This window comes from Palaemon carinicauda, chromosome 43 (assembly GCF_036898095.1).
Source record: "Palaemon carinicauda isolate YSFRI2023 chromosome 43, ASM3689809v2, whole genome shotgun sequence".
NCBI classification, from domain to species: Eukaryota; Metazoa; Arthropoda; class Malacostraca; order Decapoda; family Palaemonidae; genus Palaemon; species Palaemon carinicauda.
In genome coordinates this window covers 59,569,805-59,580,392 of record NC_090767.1, presented here as the reverse complement: position 1 = coordinate 59,580,392, position 10,588 = coordinate 59,569,805, and positions in this window count along the sequence as shown.

The following is a 10,588-nucleotide window of genomic DNA, read 5'->3' as shown; positions in this document are numbered from 1 at the left end:
TACCTGAAAATCTAATCACGGATTTTAAACCAGCTAGTTTTCTTAGTTTGTCTGAGATTTTTCAAACCGCAAATGTAACAGGATGTTTTTTTAACTACGGCAAACGAAGTTGGAAGGAATTTCTGTTTTGCGTGTTATTTTGTGAATGGTTTCCTGGACACAATTTTAATCTTAGAGTAATGAAACTTGCAGGGATTAACTGTTAAGTAAAAATCTGGAAATTATTAAAATTTAGAAGGTCAGGTTTATGGTCGAGCAAAAGGCTGAGAAATGAGATGCCGCGGTGGAGGTCTGCGCTATACTGAGTGCCCCTCTGGTTATTTCTGTAACAATGCAGAAAGGTGACAGCTACTGGGTTTAAGGGTCGATATCAAAACGATTGTGATTTCAACACAAAAGTGTTCCTTATGGCCCTTGCATTCATTTTGCCTCAAGACGTCAATGACCTTCGATGTCAGGATGCCAAAGAACATCAAATCATTCATTCATTGCCTCAAGACACCAATGACACATCTATAGAACTTGGAGATGATGATGACTTGCCGCAAGAATTTGTGGCATACCTGAGAGCGGAGCCGTTGGTTCCCGAAAGATGGTGAACTACGCATGGCGAGGACGAAGCCAGAGGAAACTCGGTGGAGGTATGAAACAGTTCTGACGTGCAAATCGGTTGTCACAACTGGGTATGGGGGCGAAAGAGAGGTTGGGGACCTCGTTGATGTAGAGATCCGTCCGCTATTCCTATCGGTCTTTGGAATGTGAATGAAAGGACTTTAAATCAACAACGGGGTAGGAGGTTTTCCATAATGGACTGCAAATATCTGTTACCCATTGAAAGTGATCAATGTCTTGAGTTATAAAGATGATAATTCAAAAAAATGTATGACTTAAAGTTTGAGACCTTCATTATTTCTAATCTTTATGTTCTAAATTTCTTTTCTTATATATATCCATAAGTAGACAAACGATTGAAAATCAAAGTAAATAAATATAACAATATGCTCTACAAATGAAATAAGATAAAAAAATATTCCAAAGAAATATATATAAATAATGAAGGTGCCATTTATATACAAATTATCTTAACCTTCTCTTACGCTTTGTGGCATAATGTCGGCGTCTAAATATCCATACAGTAAAATTGTCTTACGGCAAATTTTCCTAGATCCGCCTGAGTGTACCCTCAAGCAAGAGAACTCTAACCCAAGACAGTGGAAGACCATGGTACAAAGGCTATGGCACCACCCAAAACTAGAGAATAAAGGTTTGATTTCGGAGTGTCCTAGAAGACCTGCTTACATAGCTAAAGAGTCTCTTCTATCCAAACCAAGTGGAAAGTGGCCATTGAATTACAGTGCAATACTTAACCCTTTGAGTGAAGAAGAACTGTTTGGTTATCTCAGTGCTGTCAGGTGTATGAGGAAAGATGAGAATGTGTGAAGAATAGGCCAAGCTATTTGGTGTATGCGTACGCTAAAGGGAAAATGATCCGTAACTAACAGGGAAAGACATTAAAAGAAAAAGATTTGAAGGGACTTGTGGAAGACATTTTCGAAATCTTATAAAAATCCTTCAACTAGGACTTAACCCTTTTACCCCCAGGCTATTTGGAACTTTCCAACCCTTAACCCCCAGGGGTTATTTTTTTTTTTCAAGCACATTTTGCAGTATATATTTTTTTAAATTGCTCTAACAGCCTTAATTTTCCTCATAGAGAGGTCAGGTTGGTCTCATTCTCTTGGAAAATGCCTGAAGTTTCTCAAAAAATTATCAAAAATATGAAAAAAAAATGTAAATAGCCTTTTTTTGCAAGGACGTACCGGTACGTCCATGGGGGTAAAGGGATGAGTTTTGTGAAACGTACCAGTACGTCCATTGGGGGTAAAAGGGTTAGGACATAAAATCCTACTGAATGATAATGACAGAACAGTTGAGGATAATAGAATGGATCCCAGGGAAAGCAAGAAGCTGATAATGAATAAAATGAATAAATGTATGTCCATATCATTCAGTATGAAGAATGGTTCAAGCAATACACATACACTCATTTACTGAGCTGCATACGCACAGCTTTCCATGTATGAACCTGTGAATTCTTCAACATAACTATTGAAAATCATTGGTGTACAAGCATACAGTACTTTCAAACAATCTTGCACTACGCACACGTATATATACAAAAATACTTTATCAAATTAAAAAATCGCGACTTTCGTAATAGACGAGAGAGGTCTTGTAGCTACGTGTATTCTTGATGTATTCGAGGTGTAATCATCTATGGCTTCTTCATGTAATTATCTATGAATTCTTGACATATTTTTCTACACCAGACGATTCTTCTGTGACCTTAGCAAGTCTTCTTCGTACTGATGCCGATCACCTGTAAAAAGAAAACCATTTTACTCATATTTTTAAAAATATTTTAAGACGACACAGAAAATAAAAGCAAAATACATTCCTAGAATAATATTTCTAATGATATCTTAATCATTCTTTTAGTCTTCTAGCATAATTCTGAACTTTTCAAAGAATCTTGATAAAATCATCCACTTTTCTAAAGTTTTGGTTTTGATTTTCGTCTTTATTCACCACCAGCAGATGGAGACACTTGGATAATCCTATCACTTAAATCTGTGGCAGGTTTTAGGAACACAACTAATTTTTTAGACAAAATCTATACTTATACAAGTGTAACAGAGTATTCCTTTTAATATCAAGGCGTACTTGAAAGTTTACAAGTGTAAATTTATGTTTTTATAGCCTATGTATTAACAGACGTTCTGTTTTACACATTTTTGGAGTGAATAAAGTCGACAATCCAACGGTCTAAATTGCGAACTGTGACGAACAGAGAAATATTTTGTCTTATTCATATAGTTGGAAAAAATGTAAGTTCTTCTAAGCCCAGATATAATAAAAACAGTGAAATTAACCTTCTGGATATACTTTAAGCATCAACTTCTCCAATCAGTAGACAATACGACAAATATCCTAAACAGACAACTATAATACTCAACGTCGGACATCTTCAAAAACACAACACAGACCGGTACGTCCTTGCAAAAAAATGCTTTTTACATTTTTTTTTGCATATTTTTGATAATTTTTTTAGAAACTTCAGGCATTTTCCAAGAGAATGAGACCAACCTGACCTCTCTATGATGAAAATTAAGGCTGTTAGAGCAATTTAAAAAAAATGTATACTGCAAAAAAGTTTCTCAAATATTTATCAAATACATGAAAAAAAATGTAAATAGCATTTTTTTGCAAGGACGTACCGGTATGTCCATGGGGGTAAAGGGATGAGTTTTGTGAAACGTACCAGTACGTCCATTGGGGGTGAAAGGGTTAATTGTTACCTTTTGATTTAGTGATTGTATCTTTGCACTTGGTATTTAAGGAGAGAGAGGTAAAGTCAGACCTGAAGCAAAGAGGGGCATTACTGAAGAGGAACGTCATGTCTATTGCTGCTGAAGATATGGGAAACTACGTTGCATCCACCTAGCACGAATCTTCGGTAATACCAAATAGTACAAAATTACATATTGATTTATCTGCAACTTTATTGCCTAAAGAGGAGCTATCATTCCTGTTTCATCAAGTCATTAACGGAAGAATGTCAGCTCGCTTTTTACGGCTGCGAAATCGCAGTCATTTCTCCAGAACTTATAATTCTGTTCCTTGGTTGAGTCCCTTGTTAGGCTGGGAGGAACGTAGAGAGTAGAGGTCCCCTTTTTGTTTTTGTTTCTTTGTTGATGTCGGCTACCCCCCAAAATTGGGAGAAGTGCCATGGTATATGTATGTATGTATGTAATTGTTCATTCCATCATGACTTTCTTTTAGATCCCTAGTAGTCTGCTGGCGAGTATTTGTTCAATTTTAGGATTCCATTAATTCTTTTTTTTTTCCAAAAGGGAGAACATTTTTAAATGTGTGAATACGCAAGAATACGATTTTTTTAAGGTTTCATTAACCACATCATATTCTCAAAAAACCGCATTTTATTATATACTAAGATTGCTTTAGATTTTTTTCTTCCATCTTCGTTTTGAAAATATACGTCATCACAATTCAGATGTCTTTCTTGATATGCTAAAATGAAACATTCAATTAAGGTTGCAGATATGTAATTGAAAATGGATGGTAAAAAAATTGAAATAATTCCTAATATATATTATATATCTCAATAATAAAATAAGCATTGACGATATTTTCAAGTAAACGAAGATAATTTTTGTAAGTTTTCATTCAAATCTATTTAGCGTTGATTTCGAAATTCTTTTTGAAATTATTCCCCATAATATTACTTTTGGAATCACTAAACAGCCATGAAGAGCAAGGATCGCCACTCACCTTTTCCTTAACGTTTTTGGAGAGAGGCGAGACCATCAAGAGATATACCGAGATGTCTATCTGGGGGTGACTGAGGGGTCTCCCCATGGATCTCAGTCAATTAATCTTCCTGGTCGGCTATATCAAACGTTGGAGCGTAAACAAACTCATAACGGTGATGGCACAATTGTCGAAACACATGAGGGAGACGAAGGGCGATTAGTTCGATAAACAAGCGATTAAAAAGATTCTTATTGTAATTTCTTTTTAAACTACTAAGTTTTATTTTTTACAATAACTTACTTGATTAAATCTAAACACAGTTTTATTTGTCTTAGATAATAATAATAATAATAATGATAATATGGCTACAAATATAAAAAACATATCTTGTAAAATTCATTCCTCATTCATAAGAGTTGGATGTTGGAGCCAGGAAAGCCCTTCAGTGCCAAGGTCCCACTGGGAGAAAACATCGCAAGTAGAGCGTTAGTCGAGATGGAAGAAAGGCAGCAAGAATGGGGGTGAGGTAGAAGGCTAGAGAGAGAGAGAGAGAGAGAGAGAGAGAGAGAGAGAGAGAGAGAGAGAGAGAGAGAGAGAGAGAGAGAGAGAGATATGACTTACCATTGTAACATTCAAAGAGGAACCTGCCCGTAGTGTGGATGAAGAAACAGGCCTTGCCTACGGCACCATTGCCAACCAGAAAGTATTCATTAGTCTACGTCGACCTTTCATCTTGCGACACCTAATGTTGACCACCTGGAAGAGAAGAGGGAAAATGAACGAGTGTTGCCATATCAGGATCTGGAAGAGTCTTAGGGTTTATCTTAGAGTTATGACCTGAAATACAATGAGAACGTTTTGCAATATGAAAATCCTGGTATACCTATTTTTCTTCAATATCTTTTCTATGGTACACTGAAATTGAGCTAAAAAATTCTATACAGACTTTTAAATATACATAAATATATGATTTATTTATATACTTATTTTTTGTACAGTATTTAAGAATTCTATTATATCTTTAGTATGCAACATTCTGATATTCAACTGTTTCTTAATAAAATTCTATACACAGTACTCATTTTAATTAGCTTAGGAATAACTAAAGAAAATCAGTTAATATTCAACAAATCAAACAAGGTTTTTCCCAGTTTGCAACTGACATGCAAGACCTCTTGATGATGAAAGCATCGAAAGAAAAGCAAAAGAACTTGCTCTAACAAAGCAGACGGTTAGAACACGTATAGAGGAAATCTCTCTCCTGATGAATCTCGGCAACTAAAAGACCTCGTTCATTTTTCAGTTTCTCGTCTTAAGCTTTGGACGAATCACCAAGTATGTGTTGTAGTCCAGTTATGCATTTTCTTAAGAATTGATGATAATCATTTTGTCTTTGATGGGAATGTGGATCGAGCACAGCCCGGCATTCGTAAAAACACAGGAGGCAATGCTCTAAGCTTGCAAGAACACAGAGCGCAGCCACGTACTCATAAGCACGAGACGTAATGCTCTATGGTCGTAAGAACGCAGGACACAGCTCGGTACTCGTAAGCACGTGAGGCAATGCTCTGCTTTCAATCACGAAAAATGACGATGTATCCTAGGAAGCGCAGGAAGACAAGGGGGAAGGATCCGTGACTACCATCTCCCTACTTGGTGCACCCCAGTACCAGAAGAGACAACCAGGAGACTGGTCCTGCTCTCGATGAGACGTACCATACGAAGAGTATCTCTCCCCTTCATAGCAGGAGGATGTTTAAACTTACCCTCAATTGCTTGAGGAGTTGGAGTTGAGTCCAGACGGACTGATCACCTGCAACCAGTGCAAGAGCGGAAACCGACCCAGAATGTATCAGTTAGCGGCATTGACCGTTTTTCGCAATCGTTAAATTCCAAGGAACTGCAACGAAAGGTCTTCCTAGGCGACAGTCCTCTTCCCGAAAAGAAAATATCCGACGAAGAGAAAGGAGAAGGAGGAGGAGAGAGAAAGAGGTTGGAAGAGTATGAAGAGGAGGGAGAGAGAACCCTAGTTCTCCTTGCCAACAGATGCGCCCTATTGCAGGAGTAAATTACAACAGTTTCCTCGCCAAATACAAAACATCTACACTGGAGTTTTGTCACAAGGGAGCACAGGGACTGCTTTATGTAGGGGTAACATCCAGGGACATCTCAGTGGTGTTAACCACACCCGGCAGATGATAACTTCAAAACAGGCAGGTAGGAACGATTGAACATTCAGGCAAAAATGAGTAACTCCCTCACGAAGGGACACTACCACAGAGCGAGACGAGTTACGGTTTGAGAAGTTCAATGTCTTCCTGATAGGAAGAACGTGAATGAACTCCTCAGAAGGGGAAATGTAAGTCACGCCCTTAGCAAAGGTACGCAACAGATTGAGAACCAAAGGTTTCTATCCTCATAGGAATACTGTAAGTCCCTCTGCCACTTGCTTGCCTTTCAGTGTGTTTCCACTGTCACAGAGAGAGCGTTAATACAAAGCAAAAAGAGAAAACCCAACACTTATCGCAAAAGGAAGTAAGGAGAGGTCCAACGGTAGGAAGAAGAGAGCAGAGACAGTACGTATGTACATACTGGTTGCAGTCAAAGAAATGACTGACGTGATACTTGTTAATGACTCAAAGGCCATTTTAGCCTAGCTGAAGACATCCACTTAATTAAATGATGAAAAGTTTATGTCAGTATAGGAACAGAGACACTGTTACTAACTATGGCTACTCCTAACAGAAACTCCATACCAGCTATACTTCATGAATTCTTAATATAAAAAATCTACCCTTCATATAACATTTAGTTTTGAATTTACCTTTTATTGGATAAGATGTGGATCGAGTCCACACTGCTCCTAGAGGAAAATCCTTGCGGCCAAGATGAACGGATAATCCACCATCGTATCCAACACTCATCCTCAAAACGAATGGACAGTGACGATATGGTACCGCTGTACAATTCAGGGTCATGACCCTTGTCTTCTGAAAGAAAAACGTATGTATGAGTTGACATTACCAAAATAAAAAAAACCAAAGCGTGTCTAAACAATGTATAGTCTCTTTAATCACAAAATATAAATCCAACATAAAAATCAATTATTCTTTCACAAAACATCTTTGGACAAGAGAACGAAACGAAAAAAGGGCAAATTGGGCCATAGATTTTAAGGATTAATTCTATGAATATAACAAATTTTTAAAGTAAATTTACAAGCGTAAATGAGATCTTCCGTCCCTAGGAATGACTCCTGGTAAACGAGACGCCACCAGACTCTCCCAAACTCTTTTCCGAGGCTGAAGCAAGAAGGAAGACAGTCTTAAGTGAAAGATATTGATCTTATGCCTCCACAGGGGTTAGTACGGCAACCGCTTGAAGGAGCTGAGAATCCTCGTGAAGTCTCACTCTGATGGTCTGAGTTCTCTTGGAAAGCAAGAATAGATGAAGCTCCTCATGACCTGAATAACTCACAAACTCCATGAAGAGAAGAGCTTAAAGCTCTTCAGTCTAAAAACCTGGCTCAAGGCTGAGTGATAGCCTTTCATGGTAGACTGAGAGGACCTTCTCTTGGCAAAGATAGAATAGAAAATTAACAATCAATTGCAGAGGCTCTGAACGGAGAAGTATCCCGTCTACGATACAAATAGTAAATGGGTATTTCTCTCGGTACATTGACGAGGAGCATCAGCAAATCAAGAAACCACTTAGTGTGTGGGCACTTCGAAACCACCAGGGTCGTGAGGCAGAAGGAAAGAAAGGCAAAAGCATCCATGATGACAGGTCTTACGCTGGGGATCAAAATTAAAGCTTCTTGCTCAGCCAGGTGGCAAATAAGGTGATCGATGGGAAACCCCAAAGAGCAAGAAGCCTTTTTTCCCAAAAGAATAGAAGAGATCAATCCACTCCTACCACATACCTTGCCGGTTGAGTGTATCTGCTAATACAATCCTCTAGCTTCGGATGAACATCTGTGACAAATCTCTGTTGTCGAAGCCTGGCCAACTCGTAGAGGGACTGCCTGTTTTCTACCGCTACGCTAATATTCTCGCTCATCAACGCTGCCGAATGCCCTGCCAAACTGTTAGAACGATTGCAGAGCAAGGATAGACGATCACATTTCAAAAACAGTGGGGTACAATCAGTCTGGCCCTTCAAGTGTGTGTCCCATCTTCCCTTGGACGTATCTTCGGAGCCGAATAGTCAAGTGGAACTCCCCTGGTGGGGTCTTAGACGTCCTTCACTTCTTGTTCCACGAGATAAGGAGGACCAGTGGCTACTTAGCCAGTGATGTTCCAGATGCCCACTGTAGCACACTTGAACGGAGATGCCCACGTGGGACGAACTTCTCCCACGACGAGAGAAGTCTTAGAGGGCATCAAAAAGATGAAGCTCGGGGCACTAGGCCATCTGCAGCTCTGGTTTGGAATTGAAAACCAAAGCCCACAGTAGAGTACAAAGAGGAGATTATTCCGATACACTGAAGGATGGGCATCTAGATGTGTGAACACCATACCGAGTATTCAAACACCCCCCTAGTGTTACGAGTGCCGATATTCCTTCCTGTAATATAACTACTCCGGGCAATCACTCAAGAAGGGAAGAGAAACGATAGGAGTCATCTCTTCGAAGCTGCAGCGAAGACTCTCACACAGAAAAGGCAAGAGAGAAGGAAGAACATTTGGTTCGTTCCCTCTGGAGTCATGCAGGCCGATGATGATGCTCTCATCATCAAACGCACGATCAGATGATACGTCTTTAGACACCAGAGGACAGAAGAAAAGTGGTGCCTTTCCCCTTTACACTGAGACATTAGGACTTTTCTTCCAAAGGGGGCACCTGCAATGTCTAACGAATGTTCCCTTCCTTGAGTTCACGTTGTTGGATAGAACGGCAACAGACGTGCCGAGAAACAGGGTAAAGACATTGGGTAATGACAGGTACCCTAGTGAACTGTCAAATAATTGTTTATACAATCCTTGTCTTCTTTCTTCAATATCAACGAACATAACTGTCTGCAAGAGTATTTATTCACCATGAAAGAAGAGTAAAAAGATTGAAACAGCCAGAGACGAGGAGGCTGAAAAGTTCTTCGATAGTGTCAAGCAGCCGAGGTCAAAGCGAAGTATGTTCCCAACTAACAGACAACCATTGTTTATTTTTTCTCAAAGTGCAATGACCATTTCCACCTTGGCTAAAGTCATACTCTTTGGGTTATGGTGGCGTTCTGCTGGACTGGGGTGTGAGACCGGATCATGCTCGATAGTCTTGCAGTGTCTACAACCTTACCATACTTGGGGCTAAGGATAAGGGGTCTGGGGGAGCCTATAGGTCACCTACTGAGTCTTCAACAACCATTGCCTGGCCCTCCCTGATCCTAGCTTGGGCACTGCTCATATGTATATATATGGTTAGTCTCTAGCGTATTGTCACCGTCCCTTGCCTCCGCCATTCACAAGTGACCTTTAAAACCTTTAAATATTGAAGATTTATGTGGAGGAACATACACATTTTTGGACCCCTTAAACTATATTATGAAACTAATAACAATATACATATTTAACTTCGATAAATGTTCATCATTCCATCGGCAATTGCCCGTCATAATGACCAGTTTTCTATACCGGTAGATCATAGCTCTCCCATTTTCTATACCACTAGATCCTAGCTTTCCTATTTTCTAACCCAAGACCATTCAGAGGTGTCTTCACTATCACGGCACTTTTCTTCCGGCCGATCACATAATTCACTTCTAAAAACAGGTTGCCTCCAGCATTTTCTTTTGAATTTCTAAGCTGTGAAGGAAGTCGCCATTATGATCATATAAAAAATACTACGGCCATTTCCCTTCGTGGATTTATGACTTGTATATAAGGGTTTCCCACAAGCGTCATCGCCATTTCTGTGAAATGATTATTGGTTACTAATACTATTTTACCAGTTGGGTCAGATCCGGTGTAAAATTACTAAAGTTTTGATTAAAAAAACATACTTTGCGGTGTATGTGTGAAAGTGGCCACCTGTAAGTATGATGACCGCTAAGAATATAGCAGTGTAATGGGAGTCGCAGACGTCAGGTAAGTAGGTAAGGACACGGCTTGTAAATTAGGGTTAGGGGAAAAGTTTAGTTTATTTGGTGGGGTAGTTTGTAGCGCTACGGCCAAGCGTCCTAATTTGCTTATTATCTCTCCGACTGTTATCTTGTATAGAATAAAAACGTTTGGAAATGGTCTACGGATCTTAAATATGT